Raw genomic sequence first — 19,785 nt, forward strand, 5'->3', positions numbered from 1 at the left:
AACCCTGTCCTGTCTGAGCAAAGAACAGACGTCCTCCGGCGACCTACACGCAGAGGCGGGGCCAAATCCAAAGCTAAGCCCCTGGGAGCTGTGAGAACAAAGAAGAGAAAGGGAAATCTCTCCCAGCAGCCTCAGAAACAGCGGATTAAAGCTCCACAATCAACTTGATGTACCCTGCATCTGTGGAATACCTGAATAGACAACGAATCATCCCAAATTGAGGAGATGGACTTTGAGAGCAAGATTTATGATTTTTTCCCCTTTTCCACTTTTTGTGAGTGTGTATGTATATGCTTCTGTGTGAGATTTTGTCTGTATAGCTTTGCTTCCACCATTTGTCCTAGGGTTCTCTCCGTTTTTTGTTTTTGTTTTTTTTAATAATTTTTTATTTTAAAAACTTTATTTTACTTTATAGTCTTTCCTTCCTTCCTTCCTTCCCTCCTTTAGACAACGAATCATCCCAAATTGAGGAGGTGGACTTTGAGAGCAAGATTTATGACTTTTTCCCCTTTTCCTCTTTTTGTGAGTGTGTATGTGTATGCTTCTGAGTGAGATTTTGCCTGTATAGCTTTGCTTCCACCATTTGTCCTAGGGTTCTATCCGTCCGTTTTTTTTTTTTAATTTTTTTTCTTTTTTTCTTAATAATTATCTTTTATTTTAATAACTTTATTATATTTTATCTTACTTTATTTTATTTTACTTTATCTTCTTTCTTTTTTTTCTTCCTTCCTTCCCTCCTGCCTTCCTTCCTCCCTCCCTCCCTCCTTTCTTTCCTTCTTTCCTTCTTTCTTTCTTTCTTTCTTTCTACTTCTACTAATTCTTTCTTTCTACTTTTTCTCCCTTTTATTCTGAGCCGTGTGGATGAAAGGCTCTTGGTGCTGCAGCCAGGAGTCAGTGCTGTGCCTCTGAGGTGGGAGAGCCAACTTCAGGACACTGGTTCACAAGAGACCTCCCAGCTCCACATAATATCAAACTGCGAAAATCTCCCAGAGATCTCCATCTCAACACCAGCACCCAGCTTCACTCAATGACCAGCAATCTACAGTGCTGGACACCCTATGCCAAACAACTAGCAAAACAGGAACACAACCCCACCCATTAGCAGAGAGGCTGCCTAAAATCATAATAAGTCCACAGACACCACAAAACACACCAGCAGACGTGGACCTGCCCACCAGAAAGACAAGATCCAGCCTCATCCACCAGAACACAGGCACCAGTCCCCTCCACCAGGAAGCCTACACAACCCACTGAACCAACCTTAGCCACTGGGGACAGACACCAAAAACAACGGGAACTATGAACCTGCAGCCTTCAAAAAGGAGACCCCAAACACAGTGGGATAAGCAAAATGAGAAGACAGAAAAATACACAGCAGATGAAGGAGCAAGATAAAAACGCACCATGCCTAACAAATGAAGAGGAAATAGGCAGTCAACCTGAAAAAGAATTCAGAATAATGATAGTAAAGATGATCCAAAATCTTGGAAATAGAATAGACAAAATGCAAGAAACATTTAACAAGGACCTAGAAGAACTAAAGGTGAAACAAACAACGATGAACAACACAATAAATGAAATTAAAAATACTCAAGATGGGATCAATAGCAGAATAACTGAGGCAGAAGAACGGATAAGTGACCTGGAAGATAAAATAGTGGAAATAACTACTGCAGAGCAGAATAAAGAAAAAAGAATGAAAAGGACTGAGGACAGTCTCAGAGACCTCTGGGACAACATTAAACACACCAACATTCGAACTATAGGGGTTCCAGAAGAAGAAGAGAAAAAGAAAGGGACTGAGAAAATATTTGAAGAGATTATAGTTGAAAACTTCCCTAATATGGGAAAGGAAATAGTTAATCAAGTCCAGGAAGCACAGAGAGTCCCATACAGGATAAATCCAAGGAGAAATACGCAAGACACATATTAATCAAACTGTCAAAAATTAAATACAAAGAAAGCATATTAAAAGCAGCAAGGGAAAAATAACACACAAGGGAATCCCCATAAGGTTAAAAGCTGATCTTTCAGCAGAAACTCTGCAGGCCAGAAGGGACTGGCAGGACATATTTAAAGTGATGAAGGAGAAAAACCTGCAACCAAGATTACTCTACCCAGCAAGGATCTCATTCAGATTCGATGGAGAAATTAAAAACTGAATATCCACATGCAAAAATTAACTTAAAATAGATTAAAGACTAATATGTAAGACCTGAAACTGTAAAACTCCTAGAAGAAAACAAGGGGGTGACCTTGACACTGGTCTTGGCAATGATATTTTTGGGTACAACACCAAAGGCACAAGCAATAAAAGCAAAAATAAACAAAAGGGCTACATCAAACTAAAAATCTTCTGCACGGCAAATGAAATGATTAGCAAAATGAAAAGGCAGCCTACAGAATGGGAGAAAATATCTGCAAACCCTATATCTGATAAGGGATTAATATTCAAAATATGTAATGAACTCAAGCCAAAATCTATATCTCTATATATATATATAAAACCCAATTCAAAATGGGCAAAGGACCCAAATAGACAATTTCCAAAGAAGATATACAAATGGCCAGCAAGTACATGAAAAGGTGCTCAACATTACTAATCATTGGGGAAATGCAAATCAAAACCACAGTGAGATATCAACTCACATCTGTTAGAATGGCTATTATCAAAAAGACAAGAGATAAGTGCTGGTGAAAAAGGAACACTTGTGCACTGTTGGTGGAAATGTAAATTGGTATAGCCACTATGGAAAATAGTAAGGAGGTTCCTCAAAAAATTAAAAATAGAACTGCATATGATCCAGCAATCCCACCTTTGGGTATATATCCAAAGGAAATGAAATCATTATCTCAGAGACATAGCTGTACTTCCATGTTCTTTGCAGCATTATTTACAATAGTCAGGACATGGAAACAACCTAACCGTTTGTCACAGGTGAATGGATAAAGAAGTTGTGAGATATAAATACACACACACACACACACACACACACAATGGAATATTATTCAACCATAAAAATTAAGGAAATTCCACCATTTGCAGCAACATGGATAAACTCTGAATGTGCTATGCTAAATGAAATAAGTCATATGGAGAAAGGCAAATACTGTATGATCTCACTTACATATGGAATCTAAAAAAGCAAAACTCATAGACACAGAGAGTTGATTGGTGTTTATAGGAGAAGGGTGGGGGATGAGTGAAGGTGGTCAAAGAGTATAAAGTTCCAGTTATAAGAGGAATAAGTTTTGGGGGTCTAATGTACTGCATGATGACTATAGTTAACAATACAGTATTGTATACTTGAAAGTTGCTAAGAGAGTTAATTTAAAAAGTTACTTATACACACACACACACACAAAAGAGTAACCATATAAGGTGATGGATGTGTTAACTAGCCTTATTGTAGTAATCATTTTGCAGTATATATGTATATCCTATCATCATGTACACCTTAAACTTACATAATGTTATATGACATTTATATCTCAATAAAACTGGGGAAAATTTTTCTGTGTTATTCCATATTGATGTAGGGCTGGCTGTAGCTTTATTATTTTTTCTGAACCATTCTATCATATAGTAATATATTTCTGGACATTGGAAGGGTCTGATTCATATATAATTAACTACTATCTATATTTCTCTTTCTGTGACTCCCTCCTCACTTGTTCTCCTGCTCTCACTTGCCATTGGCTGGTTCCCTTTCGGTCTCTTCCTTAGACACCCCTAGCCCACCCCGCTCCAGACTCAGCACTGAGCATCCTTATCTTCATCTTAAATTCCCAGGGTCTAACACAGTGCCTAAACTGCAGAAGGCCTTCAATAAATGTCTGGTGGAAGGCAGAGGGGAATCTCATGGTTATATGAACTTCAGTGGCAGCTGTAAGATTGTTTTCCCCTTAACATACATACAAATAATTCCCCAGTGCAGCTATCCTCAAACTCCACCATCACAGAAACATGCGTTTTTTAATGGCCTGTTGTTTGAGATCTTTATTAATAATAAAATGCAACAAGGCCAGAAGCCATGACAGAAGCAACAAGTCAGCGTGGTTTCACTCATGGCTGCCTTACCTCTAATGAATTAAACTAGGCAGACAACTGGGAGAGAACTATGAGGCTGGATTCAATTCACAATAGTCCAAACAAATGCTTGAGATTGTGTTTGCTGGGCACCGGGAATGTAGGAATAGGCCAGCTGAAGTCTAGAGGCAGGTCCAAGTAGAATAACAGGCAGGAGGGAGCAGCCTCAATGTGGGGAGTGGGGTCTGCCTAGAAAGTCGTTAGAGCTTCCAATAACACTAAGTATGCAAAAGGCTTGGTGAACTAAAAAGCCTTAAGCAAACCTTGGGGGTTATTATTATTGTAGAAAGAAAATGTTTGTGAACTTCTGGAGAAATTGTCACCCCATCCAGGATTCAGGTGGGGCTGGCCCCGATCAGCTATGGCTGGAGGGAAAGCAAAGACCCCAGGTTGTCTTTGAGAGGCTTCAGACTTTGTGCTCATCTAAGCTGCCACCCACCTGACGGAAACAGATTTCATGTATAATTCACATGATGGAGAGCGATCACAACAAATACCACAAGTGCTCTCAGGGATTGTGAGTCAATTGGGTTGTGCTCCCTTAGCCCTGGTTAGCTTCCCCTCAGAAACCTGAGCACTAAGCAGGTGAATCTTCCACAGTCCACCCCCCACCTCCCCTTTCTTTTTAAAGACACCTAAAAGAGCAATGAGCCAGAAATCAGTCCTTCAGGGCCCAAGGAGTGCTCTGCTTTCAAATGCTTAACCAGCACACCAGGGTGATGAGGAAACAGAAGGCGTAAAACTGCTTCCACAAGCAGAGCTGCTCTGGGAATTCTCTCAGCTCCACGGCTCCCTCCCTCACAGCTCTTAGCTAGTTTTTTAAAGACAAAGACTAAACAGACAGACGATTCCTTAACAGCCAATGCTTTATTTGTTCAACATGAATATGGGAGTTTAGCATAGACAGAGGGAATTAAAGAGGTTTGCATTTGTAGTCTTCCAGTGGATGGATACAATTTGAGCTCAAAAAGAGTGAGGGAGAAAGACCGCAAAAGAAAACAGGAGAGGTCTAAACCTCCAATAATTGGTCTTTGCCCAGATATGTGCTCAAGATGTTCTCAATAGGAATTTTAAATATTGGATACTGACAAATTAGTAAAGATCCTTTACTCCTCGCCTACAAAAATCGCATCCACATTGCCACAGCCTCTCCCTAAAGGACCACTAAAGACCACACACATCTTAGTGAAAGAAGGGACCACCCAAAGAAAGAGGTTAAAAAGACTTGTTTGGAGATAAAAGATGACAAACAGTTTGGCAAGGATGACAGCCAAGGTCCCTTCCTCACACTGTACATTCTTCTATAAGCTTGTCCTTGTCCTCTCACTGTGTCCCTCTATCACTGATGTTGTGGTCATCTGACCAAAGAAAGCCCAAGCACCTTTGTTTGGTTTTCAAGTGCCTCCTTGGGCAGATCCTGCACTGACTTTTCTAGCCTTTTCTCACATGGACCATGGAACCACATTGCCTGGTGCTAAATCTTGCGTCTGCTACTTACTAGTGGTGACCTTGGAAAGTCAGTGGGGTTTCTGTGCCTCAGGATAATATAATATTTCACAAGTGCTGTCTTGACCCAGTTTTGAGATCATGGCTAAAAAAGCTCTCAATCCCCTTTTGCAGCATTTTGCTAAACCCACACTCCAACTGTTTCCCTTATGGGGCTCTAACATTCCTGGGCTACAACATACATACCACAACTGCCAGAGGCCTGACACCAAACTTCAAAGGACGGCGCCTTCTTCCTTGCACTTGCAGAATCATGAAAAAATATCCAATCCACGTGAAGCCTGGGAAACCTAGCTAACCCCACCTGCTTGTCATACACGTTAGCCATCTCCTACAGTTCCAGCTGTCACTCTTTCCCCTGGAGTGACCCCTTGTTGCTCTTGTGGCTCTGTGTGGCAGCCTTTTCTCTTTGGGAGCTGTGAGTAATAAAAAGTTCTGCCTTCCATCTATTCACGGATCACGGTCTTGCATCCTGCCATTATCTGAACGTAACAAATGTTAAAATAAGAAAACTTAGTTTCCTCACCTGTAAAATGAGGATACTAATTATTATTGGTTGTAACTACCTCACAGCAATGTCACAAGAATTAAAGGGGTTATTATTGCTAAAGTGCTTAGAAGCTATACTAGTATGTTATATAAAGAAAAGAAAAGAAGTCATCAAATCTAACTACGGGAGGCTGCATGGACTCAGTATGTATATTCCATCTCTGCTGCTTCCTCCAAGATTACTGTTTTTCCTATCCATGCTTTTTTCTGTCCAAACCCTTCCTATTCCTTAAGTTCCAGTTTAAATGCCATATCTTTAGGTCAACTGGGTTGTATTTCTTTTGCTCTGATTAGCGCCTTCTCAGAAACCTGAGCTCCAGGCTGGTGAGTCTCCAGCAATCCTCCCTTAACTTCTTTTTAAAGATATTTTAAGGAGTAATTGTGCCAACAACGATGATCCTTGATTTTGACAACAGAAGTCACCTGTCCCTCTATTTAACTCTCATAGCACCTAATTCTCCGTTACATAAAATCATGGACCTTTGAAGCTGAAAGAGAGCCAAAGGTCAGCGCATTCAAGTGGAAGCCTATCTACAACAACCCAGGGCGTGGCCCGCCAGCCTCTGCTCAAGAACTACAGACATTCAATCCACCCTTGTAGCTCTGACCTTGGAAGAAGGCTGGTGCTGCAGAAAGTCGCCCAGTGCCACTAAAGCTTTAAAAGGTCTCATGCTTTTCTCTTCTCCTTACCCAAATCCTGGTTCTACCTTCACTCAATAAAATTCTAGAGTAGAGACTGCAAAATGGCAGCTTACAGGGCCAAATCTGTGTTTTGTTTATCCTTTGTAGTGATTTTCCTCTACATAGTGTTTTCTTAATTTGTAAAATTAACTGCCAACACAAAAAACTTGAGAGGTTTCATGTAAACTCCTGTATTTCTGATTCCTCTTTAAAAACTGAAGGATATGATTATGTTGAACCTGTAATTTCAGGAGACAATTATCACCTGGGGTGGAGTAGGGGCTGCCCCTAAGAAGGGCCGTGTGCCCTCCACAGTTCTCACCCATCCCTATAGCTTCCCTGACCCAGGGTACTTCTGCTCGGCTATGTCACCTAATTGTTTCTTATGAACACTTGAGTTTGAAACGTTTGCCCTTGAGAGTCTGGCTAGTACATACCACATCTACTTGCACACTCAAATCCAAAACATAACTCAGGGAATACATGTGAGAGGAGCATGTTTCTTCCTCCTTTGTTGCTAAAAAAATTTCCATTCAAAATGGAGAAAACCACAGAGACACTGTTGAAACCCTCAATTTCTAGGAACTGGGGAGAATATTTTGATGGAGCCATAAACAACAACCCAGGAATACCCACATCCTGCCCAGACAATCATCCTAGACCTTCATCCTACCCTGTCCTGCCCCTCCTAAGGGAGCTCTGCACAACCACACAGTGTTAAGCAGAAAACTAGGACAATGGGATTAGAGATGTAGGCTGGATGGAAATTGTATCAAAAATCTCATCCTCATGTTGTTTTCTATCTGGGTTACAATTAAACAAATATAATAAATTTTCTGCTTTAGCCAGAAACACTTCCAGATTTAGCTTTCTGGAACAGACACTAACTGCATTAGAAAGATGGGAATGTAATTTGGAGAGGGAAAGAAAAAAAGATTTGAACTCAAAGGGAAAAAAATAAACTATTCACAAACTTAAAATGGGGGTTGGGAGAAACCAGTGACTTCACAAAGGCACCTAGAAGCTACCTCCAGTGGCAAAGTGCCCCTCACAGAACCCCAGTGCATTTCCTTGGAACCCCAGGGTTCTAGAAGAAACGTTTGTGAAATGCTGCAGTTAAAACAGCAATGGCAGCAGTTGTGCTGAGTGAGGCCAAAGCATCTGACAAGAATTAGACACCCAAGCAAAGCAGCTGAGAGCAGCTGAGGAGAATAACCCTGCTGTATCAGACACACGCTTCCAATATTCCATTGCTACAAATGCCACCTACAGATCTGAATGCAAATACAGATGCCTTGACTTACTCAATGGAGCAAATGACTTCTCTGAGCCTTGGTTTCCTCATTTATAATAATATTACCTACGTGAGAGGGCAACAGTGAAGATCAAATGAGGAAAGCGCTTAAATGTTCTATCTGGCCACCAGCTCTCAATAAATCTTGGCTAGTAATTATAATTATTATTGCTAGTGTTAGCAGGAACTGTAGCATGTTTGGATTAAAGAGAGTAACTTGTTGCTTATCTTGTGGTTTAAAGCCATATTTTCATCTATTCTCTGCTTTAACAATCCACAATCATAATGTCAGGGTCTCTCTCTTTTTGTCCCCTGACCTTTCCCTAAACTGACCGACAAATGTGGAAGTGTCTACTCTTGATGGTTCATGATTTTTGTTTCAGCCACGAGTTTGCTATCCGAGAGATGAGCTTCTGCTTTTAAATCTGGGGGTGGGGTGGGGAATAAAAGGTAGGAGATGAAGCCCCTTATACTGTCTTATGTCTTTTGAAGTTTCTTTTCTGAAGTCATTTAAACTCTTTGACTCTATCTCTCCAAGCACGCATGAGAAAAAATATGGGGTATTCTAGTCTGGCTTAACAATAAAGAACTTTTCTGAGGCCAGCTACAAGCACTGCTACTCCTTAATGTGACGCTTGCACTGCATTTTCAGTGCCTGTCCTGTTAAACAAAACTTTTGAGCACCAGTCTTAAAAAGCATATCCTTGCTCTTCAGTGGGGTTCTGTTGTTATAGTTCACTGAGAACAGAAACCTGTAGGATATTATAGAATCATGTTTGGGGATCTGGAAACGATCTGGGAGACTGCAGATTTAATAGTTTTTAAAAAGTAAGGCCCGGAAAGATCATAGAAAATAAGATCATATGTCTTATCAGAGGCAAAGCCAAGACTAGAACCAAATCTCCTTAGTTTGGGTTCAGGGCTCTTTCCATTACCCCCATTCAGATAGAGAATGGTCAGGATTTCCTATTTTCCCCAAACACGCATTTACTCCCAGTTTGCTCCTGGGCACCTCGGAGGCAACCCTTGGCCATCACTGTCCGCCCCAGCTCTGTGGCGCTGAGAGCTGCCCAGCGACTTCCTGCAGCTCCTATTTTCCCATCGCTACACTGGTGCTGACATTTTCCAGAGAGCCACAGTTCTCTAGCCCCACATTCTTTGTCCAAATGGAAATGGAAATCTGTATTTTTGACTCCTAAAAGAAAGGTTAAAAGCCCTGAGGTTTATTTTCCCTGGTCTCTTCAGGGTGCTAATCAGCAGACAGCCTTGGAACTGCAGCGTTTGGATCCCTGCAGGCCTCTGCCACCTGCTGTGGCTACAGATATTTTGAAGTAAAGAAAAAAGCTACCTGGGGCTTCCCTGGTGGCGCAGTGGTTGAGAATCTGCCTGCTAATGCAGGGGACACGGGTTCGAGCCCTGGTCTGGGGGGATCCCATATGCCGCGGAGCAACTAGGCCCGTGAGCCACAACTACTGAGCCTGCGCGTCTGGAGCCTGTGCTCCGCAACAAGAGGCTGCGATAGTCAGAGGCCCACGCACCACGATGAAGAGTGGCCCCTGCTTGCCACAACTAGAGAAAGCCCTTGCACAGAAACGAAGACCCAACACAGCAAAAATAAATAAATAAAATTACTAAACTCCTACCCCCAACATCTTCTTAAAAAAAAAAAGAAAAGAAAAGAAAAGAAAAAAGCTACCTGGTTTTGCATCTAAAAAGCTGGAATTCCCAGAAATGGGGAGTCTGTTTCCTGAGGAGACTGTCCTCCTGAGGAAATGAAGAGGCTCTCTCACTGAGAGCAAGAGGAAGGACCAGAAAAGGGAGAGGGGCTAAAAAAACAAAACAAAACAAAACAAAACTGAGAAATTGATACTAAGACAAGAAAAGGCACAGGAGAAAGGAGACGAGGAAAACAGCCATATCAAAACAGGAAGAAATGAGAAAGCTGAAAAGTAAAAGTGGGAGCTGGTGAGGCTCACATAGCAGAAAGAGCATCAAGAACAAAGATGACAGCTCTTCCATAGAAAGGACCATTGGTCTCTAACACAGTGGGTCTTAAGTATAGCAGAATATGCCACCCCTAAATATGCCACTTCGGCATAAGGATCATCTTGAGTGAAGGCAGTTGAGAAGAAGCAGATACAAGAAAAGCTCTCTGTCCTCCCCCTATTTGTCTAAAAGCAAGACACTCCCCCCACCACCCCGTCCCAGCCAGGAGGGACAAAAGTTAATCACCAGAGACAATATACACACAATCTACACACAATCACCAGAGGAATCTACACACAAACCATGCTAATACTAGCCCTTATCTTCCATTAGTTTCTCCACATATTTGCCTTCCCACAATTTGCCACTCTACAAACTCAAAGTCCTTTTCCTTTGCCTTGTCACTTTACTAAAAATTTACTGTTCTTTTGTTAAGATACTATATAAGCCCAAGTTCTAACAACCCCTTTGAGTTTACTCATTGCTAAGTGTTCACTTGTATTCAATCAATTCAGATGCTAGTAAACTACTGTTTGTTTTCTCTTGTTAATCAGTCTTCTGTCAGTCTAATTTATAAGGCCCCAGTCAATGACCCTAACATGGTGCTATAGACAATGTTCGTGTCCCCACAAAATTCATATGTTGAAATTTAGCCCCCATTACGATGGTATTAGGAGGTGGGGCCTTGGGGAGGTGATTAGAACATGAGAATAGAGCCCTCATGAATGGGGTTAATGCCCTGATAAAAGAGACCCTAGAAGGCTCCCCCCACCTCTTCTACCAAGTGAGGACACAGCAAAAAGATGACCATCACCAGACACTGAATCTTCTGGTGCCCCAATCTTGGACTTCCCAGCTTCTAGAACTGCGAGAAATTTCTGTTGTTTATAATCCACCCAGTCTATGGTATTCTGTTATAGCAGTCTGAATGAACTGAGGCAGGTGGATAGAGACAAAAAGAATTTTTCTTCTCCTATAGGCCACACCAGCCAGGGATAGTGGTCCAGCCTTAAAGACAGAAAGGCGGGCTTCCCTGGTGGCGCAGTGGTTGACAGTCTGCCTGCCGATCCAGAGGACACGGGTTCGTGCTCCGGTCTAGGAAGATCCCACATGCCACGGAGCGGCTGGGCCCATGAGCCGTGGCCGCTAAGCCTGCGCGTCCGGAGCCTGTGCTCCGCAACGGGAGAGGCCACAGCAGTGAGAGGCCTGCGTACCACAAAAAACAAAAACAAAACAAAACAAAAAAAAGACAGAAAGGAGCTGCACATCTAGACTTCCATGGTTTGACAATTCTTATTACTTCCCCAAGTGAGGTGGGAATGGACGCTGCAAGACGTGGGGTTAGGTATCTAGATATAGAAATAATAACACTCAGTAAATCATAGTTAAAATCCCATCTAAATGTCAAATGTCATTTGGGACATTTGGGGGACACTAGGCTAATGCTACTGAAACCAGTTCCCAAGGAGGATCTAACTCTCTGTACACCTGACCCACTCATAGTTGGCAGAGGCTCACACGTCTGAGCCTGTTTCCCTCTTGAAAAGAATAGAAAATCTAAGAGAAAAAGTGTAAAAGAATAACCCTCCTGGATCAAACACAACACTTCAAATATTCCATTGCTACGAATGCCACCTACATCACAAAAGCCTCTGTCAGATTTTCAAATTCAATGTTCACTCCTAAAGAAAATAAGAATGAAGGAAAAAAATTCCTTCCATGTATCAGCTCAACTTCTTGGGCCTTTCTTTCTGAACAACTCTGCATGCCTGAGGAATTTTTTGAACTTGGAACTTTGGTTCATAATCCTCCCAGTAGCAGGTTGAGTTTTTATATTTAAACTCAATGTTTTCTAGTCTTACTATTACATTTGTACTTAGCTGCATATAACTAATTAAATGTCTTTAAAGTCTTAAGTAAAAGTTTATGTATAGTATTAAGTGAAGAAACTCTTTTTAGGATCCCCAATTGAAACTATGGATAAAGGATTAGGTATAGTACGGCAGATATAGACTGACTGGCCCCAAACCACTGGGTACCTCTTTTCCCTTGTTTTCCTCAGCTATAGAATGCAAAAGCCAGAGCACCTACCTCCCCAGTCTCCCTTACAGCTAGGGGTAGCCATATGATCCCTGAGGAGGTGTTCCCTTTCCAAATATGAAGAGAAAGTCTGTCTCAAAAGAAGAAGGATTAGGGCTCTTCCCCCTTCTTCCTGCCTGGAATTCAGAAAGAGCTTCCTGGAGGCATAGAATCCATCTTGAAACCACATGGATGAAACTAAGAACGGAAAGCAGGAGATAGGAGACAGGTGTATTGCCCTTAAAAAGCACTGCTCTAGGGCTTCCCTGGTGGCGCAGTGGTTGAGAGTCCGCCTGCCGATGCAGGGGACACAGGTTCGTGCCCCGGTCCGGAAGATCCCACATGCCGCGGAGCGGCTAGGCCCGTGAGCCATGGCCGATGAGCCTGCGCGTCCGGAGCCTGTGCCCCGCAACGGGAGAGGCCACAACAGTGAGAGGCCTGCGTACCGCAAAAAAGAAAAAAAAAAAAAAAGCACTGCTCTAGCCTAGGGCTGCTTATCTCCAGGTTTCTTGGGACATGAGGAAAAATAAAGGCCTTGCTGATTTCAGCCACTGTTGGGTAAAGGAAAAAGTCTGAAAGACTTTAAAATGGACCACTTGTCTTCAAAGGAAAGTTAGGCATTGACTAATGCACTCTTCCAGGTTGTCTGATTCTATGGGGTCTCTGCAGTTTTCAAAGTTGTTGAACTATTTTACAACTCTGTAAATTATATGGAACTGACAGCAAGGCAAATGATTCTTGTCCATAAACATGCAAATGAATTTTGTCTGGCAGAGGTGCAGCTGATCTCCCACAGTTTTGCTCTACTAAGCCGATTCAGTTTAGTATTCCTGATTGCTTATATATGTCTCTGTTCTCTGGATTACCCTTTGAATTGGTTGTAATATCTTACTGGTTGCCTCTTTAATTAATGAGTTAAATAAAATCATTGGCATGTGTTCATTCTATATTTGTATGGATATCATAACTTTACCTTTTTAAAAAAGATATATTCTTTAACAAGGGTCCTCTATTATTTGCAGTCTTACTAAAGTAATCTTAACTGACACATATACCTAGCATGACTACATATCCAATTAAATTTGTACCCAGATGAGAGCTGAAGCCACCACCTCCAATACAGAAAAGCAGAGCAGGAAAAACAACTCATTCTAGCAGACTCTGATCAAACCAGTGTCATCCAGACTTACCACACATGGCCGTCTTCCTAGTCAACATCCTCCACAGCAGAGAACGAGCAGGGACAGTCTCAAAAAGAGCTGACTTCGCTTACAAATTCCTGAGATATTTTGGCAGAAGAGGAAATTGGCTATAAGAAAGTCTGGAAGAGGCTGTGTGGGTTTTACTTCCCTTGTAAGTGCTGACAGTTGAGGGTTTGATTTTGAGATGAGCATGTACACACTAAGAGAAGGAAGCATCACTCCTGCTCAATCCACTCTCTTTCTCTACCCACAGCAAGAGACTCTGTAAAAGAGAAGAAATGTTAATCAGGGTCCAATCTCTTTGGTCTCTGACATAGGGAAACAAGTTCAAGTGCCCTTCTCCTTCTCCTCTGTATTATTTGTCTGACCCTCTATGACCCCCGAATGTGTCTTATCTTTCCTTGCTGGAAATCCCTTGAGGGCTGGAGCAAATCTCTGTGATGGATCTCATAAAGCATCCAGCACACTGGGGGCATTTTATTTGAATTAAAGAGCATACTGGTAATTGGAATAAGATATTAGCTTTTTTTTTTTTTCTCCCAGGGATATCTCTGCAACAGTTCCAGGAGATGGGCTAAGTTCTATCTTAATAAACATGGGGACATTTTGCATGAGACTATGAGACCTTGTCATATTCAACCTAACCCCCACCCTCATCTGACCTCCAGGAGGCTCTGTGAAGAATTGAATTCCATTGTCTGTGTTTGAAGATGTACTCTCTTGTGTATTAACATGTTAAAGGTTAACGCCAGCCCAAAAAGCACTTTCTAGAGACCTGGGTAAACAAGGGACCAGAGTTTGAAAGGGAATATCTTAACATTTGAAAGAGAATATTTTAACAGTAATGCTATTTAAGCCATACTTGATCTAAAGGATAACCAAAAAACTCCCCTGGGAGAAAGAATGCTTAAAAACTGTCCTTCCTTTAGAGATGTGGATTCTGAAGTAATCCTCTACTGGCTGGACCTGAAGTACTTTTTTTGGAAAGTAAATTACGCTTTTAAGATGCTAGTATCACTAATATGTATAAAATGGATAACTAATAAGAACCTGTTGTATAAAAAAAATAAATAAAATAAAATTCAAAAAAAAAGATGCTAGTATCTGCGAGTGATGGTAAATGGTCCAGGACAGTGCTGTGGAGTCAGATAGACTCAGCTTATTACATTAAATTATATAACATGGGGAGCTTGACAGGATGCTTGGCACATAGCACCAATAAATGGCCATTATTGATAGAAGTCTATCTGGCTTATATGACCTTACCTTTGAGGGTCTGTGACCTGGAGTTAGCCAGTGAGGTTAATTAGATGAAAGACAACCTTTTGAAGAGAGGATAGTAAGACCAAAGGCACTGGAATCAGTTTGTGAGAAATAAAATGAGGGCACGGACTTTGTCCTATTTACCCTGTGTCTCCAGACAGGGCCTGGCACATAGAAGGGCATCAATAGATACTTGTTGGGTCCAGCAGGAGGTCCAGCTCCCTCCTCAGTACTTCTGAGCTTCAAGGGGAGGTGGGTGCTTCGGTGTTCAAGGTGGTTGTCGTGAGCTCCCTCGGAGCTCCAATCCAGGCACATCCGCTCCTCTCTCTTGAGTCTTGTTCACCAGGTGTGGGCACATGAACGCTGGCCGCTTTCTCTTTCCATCCCCGTAACATCTCTAATACAAGGCTGGTGTGTGAAGCTCACCTTTTCTCCACAGCACATGAGGATCACTGCACAGTTCAGAAAAACATGCCCCTTGGAAGTCGGATGAACATTACTGTTCCTCGAGCCTCTGACCATTTCTGCCACAGGAGACCCATTTTAAACCAGCTCTCTCCCTCACTCTCCTTACAAGCGCTCACTGCCCCAGGGGCACAGAAGCCAATACTATGGCACTGGCTTTTGAGAAAAGAAGGAGCTTTATCTCCAGGTCTACTGGCAAGGAGATAGGAGACAGGACTCAAATCTGTCTCCCTGATCTGGGGTTCGGTCAAACATTTATGACTTAGAGGAGGAGGGCTGGTGTGCAGAAGAACTGGTGGGGCAGATTTCCATTGGAGGGCTTTGGAACGTGGCCATTTATGGTAAGATACGGTAAAGGGGTCTTCTGCAAAAGATCTTCCGGCACGTCGGCCCCTGTGCTTCTGAAAGGATTTGGCTTTCAGGTTCCGGTCGTGTCCTGGTCCTTTGGTTCCGTGTGGGAGGCAGGGTGAGAAACTTTGGTTCCGGTTGTTATTTGAGGTCAAAATTTTCTCCTCTGTGCACGCTTTGCCTGTGTGACTGTTCTGTCTCTAAAAAACAACTCAGTGTCTTGTTAGAAACAGTATAGGGCCTGTTTGACCTGGTTCTACGGTTACACGCTGGTGGGTCATCAGGTGCTTGGGGCTGGTTCCCCCATCTCCTCTCTCCCTGGAGAAACTGCCGGGGTTTTTTTTGTTTTTTGTTTTTTTTTTGCGGTACGCGGGCCTCTCACTGTTGTGGCCTCTCCTGTTGCGGACCAGAGGCTCCGGATGCGCAGGCCCAGCGGCCATGGCTCACGGGCCCGGCCGCTCCGCGGCACGTGGGATCATCCCGGACCGGGGCACGAACCCGTGTCCCCTGCATCGGCAGGTGGACTCTCAACCACTGCGCCACCAGGGAAGCCCAAAACTGCCGTTTTTATCTCCTACACTGACAGCCTGAGGATGGCAGAGTGGATGGAGGGGCTCAATAATTCTGCTTCGGCATAGCAGGTAAACCCCTTTTGTCAGAATCTCCCTCTTTAAAACTACACCAAAACCTTGTCTTTCAGAACCAAAAAGGACATTAACCTATTTCTAAAAATAATCATGCTCACTTCTTCATCTCCCCTAATATACCCCACTTACCCTTACGCATCCCCCTCACCCAAGTTCACTGGTAAACATTTCAACTCTTTTGCTTCCATTTTTTTCCCTGGTTTTTACTTCCATATCTTTTAACATGATGCTTACACTGCTATTTCTTGCTTTATCAATTTCAGACATTATTAATTGACTTCTGTACCAGTCAGACTCCATAAACCTATGCTAGATAATTTAATAGAGGGAAATTTAATATAGGATATTAGTTAGAAAGCGTTAGAATTGCTGAAAGAGCAAACAGAGATCAGTAACTCCAGCTCCTGCCTCCCCCAGGGCTGGAGGGACCAGGAGAAGGAGGTGTTCCGGGCTGCTTGACAGGAGGGGGAACTACTGGGGCCACCTGGCAGATTATGTTAATATTATTAACTGCTGAGTCAGTACTGTAATTACATTTTGTTTCTCATACAATTTTTTTTTGTTTTTCCTGAAATAATTGCATTTTTCTGTGATATGCTTAGTTTATTGAATAACTAGTGCCAAGTGTTCCCAAACAGTCTGTGAAAACTCTCTCAATGCTCTCCTCCATTTGGTCCAACACACAGATGGAGTGATTCAGAACGTGCCACTCCAGGATGTGCTGCTTTGGTATATTGATTATTTTGAGCTGAAGGTACTTGAGAAATAACAGAGGCAGGAAAGGGTTCTCTCAGCTCCCCCTTTCTACATAAAAGCAGGTCGTAAAAGTTCCCACGAGAAAGGTGCCCTTCCTATAGCAGGAAGAAAAGAACAATCTCACCACCAGAATGGACCCATGCAAACAAAACTAGTAAAATAATCCTTATCTTTCATTAGTTCCTCCCCCTCACCCATATACCCCAGTCACTGTCCCACAACAGACCATCCCAAGCCCAAGCCCCTCTGTCTTGTCACATCCCCACAATTTATCCTTCTTTGTATAAAAAAGTATATAAGGTTTATGGCCTATTGGCTTCTTTGGGTCTTCATTTTCCTTTTCAAGACTACTATGTACAAATAAAAATATTAAATAACTTTGTATGTTTTTCTCCTGTTAAACTGTCTTATGTCAGTTTCATTCTTAGGCCAGCCATAGAACCTAGAGGGCAGAAGGAAGTTTTCTCCCCCTACATAGATAAGCCGTTGGTTCCCTGTACTTTCCCTGGAGACTCTCCCACCACCGCTGCCCCCCCAGCCCCCAGCCTCCCTGCTCCTGCCTAGGCTGGCTGCTGTGGAGCAGGGAGCAGGGGGCTGGAATATAGCTGTCATGCCAGTATGTCCCATAAGGGAAGCCTCCATAGCTTTTTCTTCCTTGGTTTACTCCCGTACTGTGGTGAAGCGTAAGCTCCACAGAAGGCAAAAAGTACAATTTTTGAGTCATGGCTGTCTGAAAACACCTTGTCCTATCCTTACACTTGACTGAATTCCAGATTGAAAGTTGTTTCTCTTGCAGTATCTTGAAGGCATCACTCCACCTCCTTGTAACCTTCACTGTTGCTTTTGAGAAATTCAGTCTCATTCTGATTTCTGATCCTTTGTACGTGACCTCCTTTTCTCTCTGGAGTCTCTTAGGATTTTCTCTTTATCCCTGGTGTTCTGAAAATTCACAGTAGTGTCCTTGATCTAGGTCTTTTTATATTCATTGTGTTGGCCAATGCAAGGATCTTTTCATCCAGACCAGGAATCAGCGAACTTTTTCTGTAAAATATGAGATGGCAAATATTTTAGGCTTTGTGAGCCATACAGTTTTTGTCACAACTTCTCAACTGTATCATTGTAGCAAAGCAGCTGTGGACAAATATGTAAATAAGTGAGCATGGCTGTGTTCCAGTAAAACTCTATTTACAAAAAGGTAACAGCATGAATTTGACTCACAGGCTGTTTGCCAGCCCCCGATCTAGACTCTAGATACTCATGACCCTCAGTTCAGGGAGATTTTCTTGTTATTTCTTTGATAAAATCCTTCCCTCCATCTTCTCTTTTCTCCCTTTCTAGATCTTCTATTAGTCAGACGTTGGCTTTCTTAGATTAATTCTCTAATATCCTTGTCTTTTGTTTGTTTGTTTGTTTTTCTTTTTCGCGGTATGCGGGCCTCTCACTGTTGTGGCTTCTTCCGCTGCGGAGCACAGGCTCCGGACGCGCAGGCTCAGCGGCCATGGCTCACGGGCCCAGCCGCTCCGCGGCATGTGGGATCTTCCCGGACCGGGGCACAAACCCGTGTCCCCCGCATTGGCAGGAGGACTCTCAACCACTGCGCCACCAGGGACGCCCTCCTTGTCTTTTCTTATTGTCTGTCGTTTTGTTTTACTTTATGGGAGATTTTTCCCACTATTGAATATTTTTTGTAATTCTATTTTTTAATTTCTTACATCTTTCTTGTTTTTGGATTCTTTTTTTAAACAGTAGCCCACTTCTGTTTTGCAGGTGAAATATTTTTGTCTTTCTACAAATATTATTGTGGAGGATTTATTTTTACATTTTGTTCTGCTCTGGGTGGTATCTCCGTTTCCTCTGAGCAACCCCTTCCCAACCTCTCTTCCATTTTTTTGGTTTCATTTTGTTTCTCCATCTTACTTTTAAATATGAGTTAACAGCTAAGGATCAGCAGAAGTCTGAAGAAAGCATCCAGCATAAAAGATGGAGAAAAGTGATGGCAGAATAAAAATTACCAAATAGTCATAACTACCAAAATGTACTTCCTATCAGCTCTTATCAGACCAACCCTCCTCCAGAAGACCACTGTAAACCCTGAACAAAATAGAACAAACAATCACCTGAAGGCACTACCGAGTGACCAAAAGTGGCCAGATACTGGAGAAGAGTTGACATTAGAAAGCACTGGGTCATTTCTCATTCTGTACAGCTTCTAGCCTGAGAACAAGTCCCAGTCTGTACTACACGAAGGTCAAAATACTACGAGAAACCCACAGACTTGCTGGCTTGAATAATCAAACTCCTGGACAACAACAAAGTGAGGGGCAATCCAAAAAGGAGAGAGTCAGAAAAAGGAAACCCCAAATTCTGTGTAGAAACTCCCACCCCATCTCTGGTTGCCCCCTGACCCACAGTATACCAAGCTGACTTCAAGCAGCTCAGCTAAGGCTAAAGTCTGGAACAAAAATGTCAGCTGCTGCCTACCACAGGGCAGTTTGCAGTTCAAATTCAGACAAGTTAACTTCCTGGCAATTTTTAAAAAATAAATAAATAATTTAAAATAAATAAAAATAGAAGTGATGAGACATTCTGAACGCCCAGGACAGGCTTACCAACTTGCAAGGTTTAAGCGGGGGTCCTCAAACCTCAGGATCTCTAAACATTTCCTGGTCCATTTCCCCAGAGGAGAAGCCACGTCTCCTGCAGGGGTTTAGGCCCTGGCTGCCAGCATCTGCAGGGCAGGGCAGGGCAGGGTAGCTGGAGGGAAGACATATAATTGATCCCCATATTTTACCTGTGTGTTACCTCCACCATCTGTGGTTCATGATGTCCTCATAGCCCGAGCCTCTCCAGATTCAATTTCTAAAGAGAGAAGTTGGGAGTGTTAGAGGGGAGAAGTGTGGTTGTCCCCTCTCTGCAGGT

The sequence above is a fragment of the Monodon monoceros genome, unplaced genomic scaffold, assembly GCF_005190385.1.
Source record: "Monodon monoceros isolate NGI ecotype Baffin Bay Population unplaced genomic scaffold, NGI_Narwhal_1 Super_Scaffold_21, whole genome shotgun sequence".
In the NCBI taxonomy this organism is placed as follows: Eukaryota; Metazoa; Chordata; class Mammalia; order Artiodactyla; family Monodontidae; genus Monodon; species Monodon monoceros.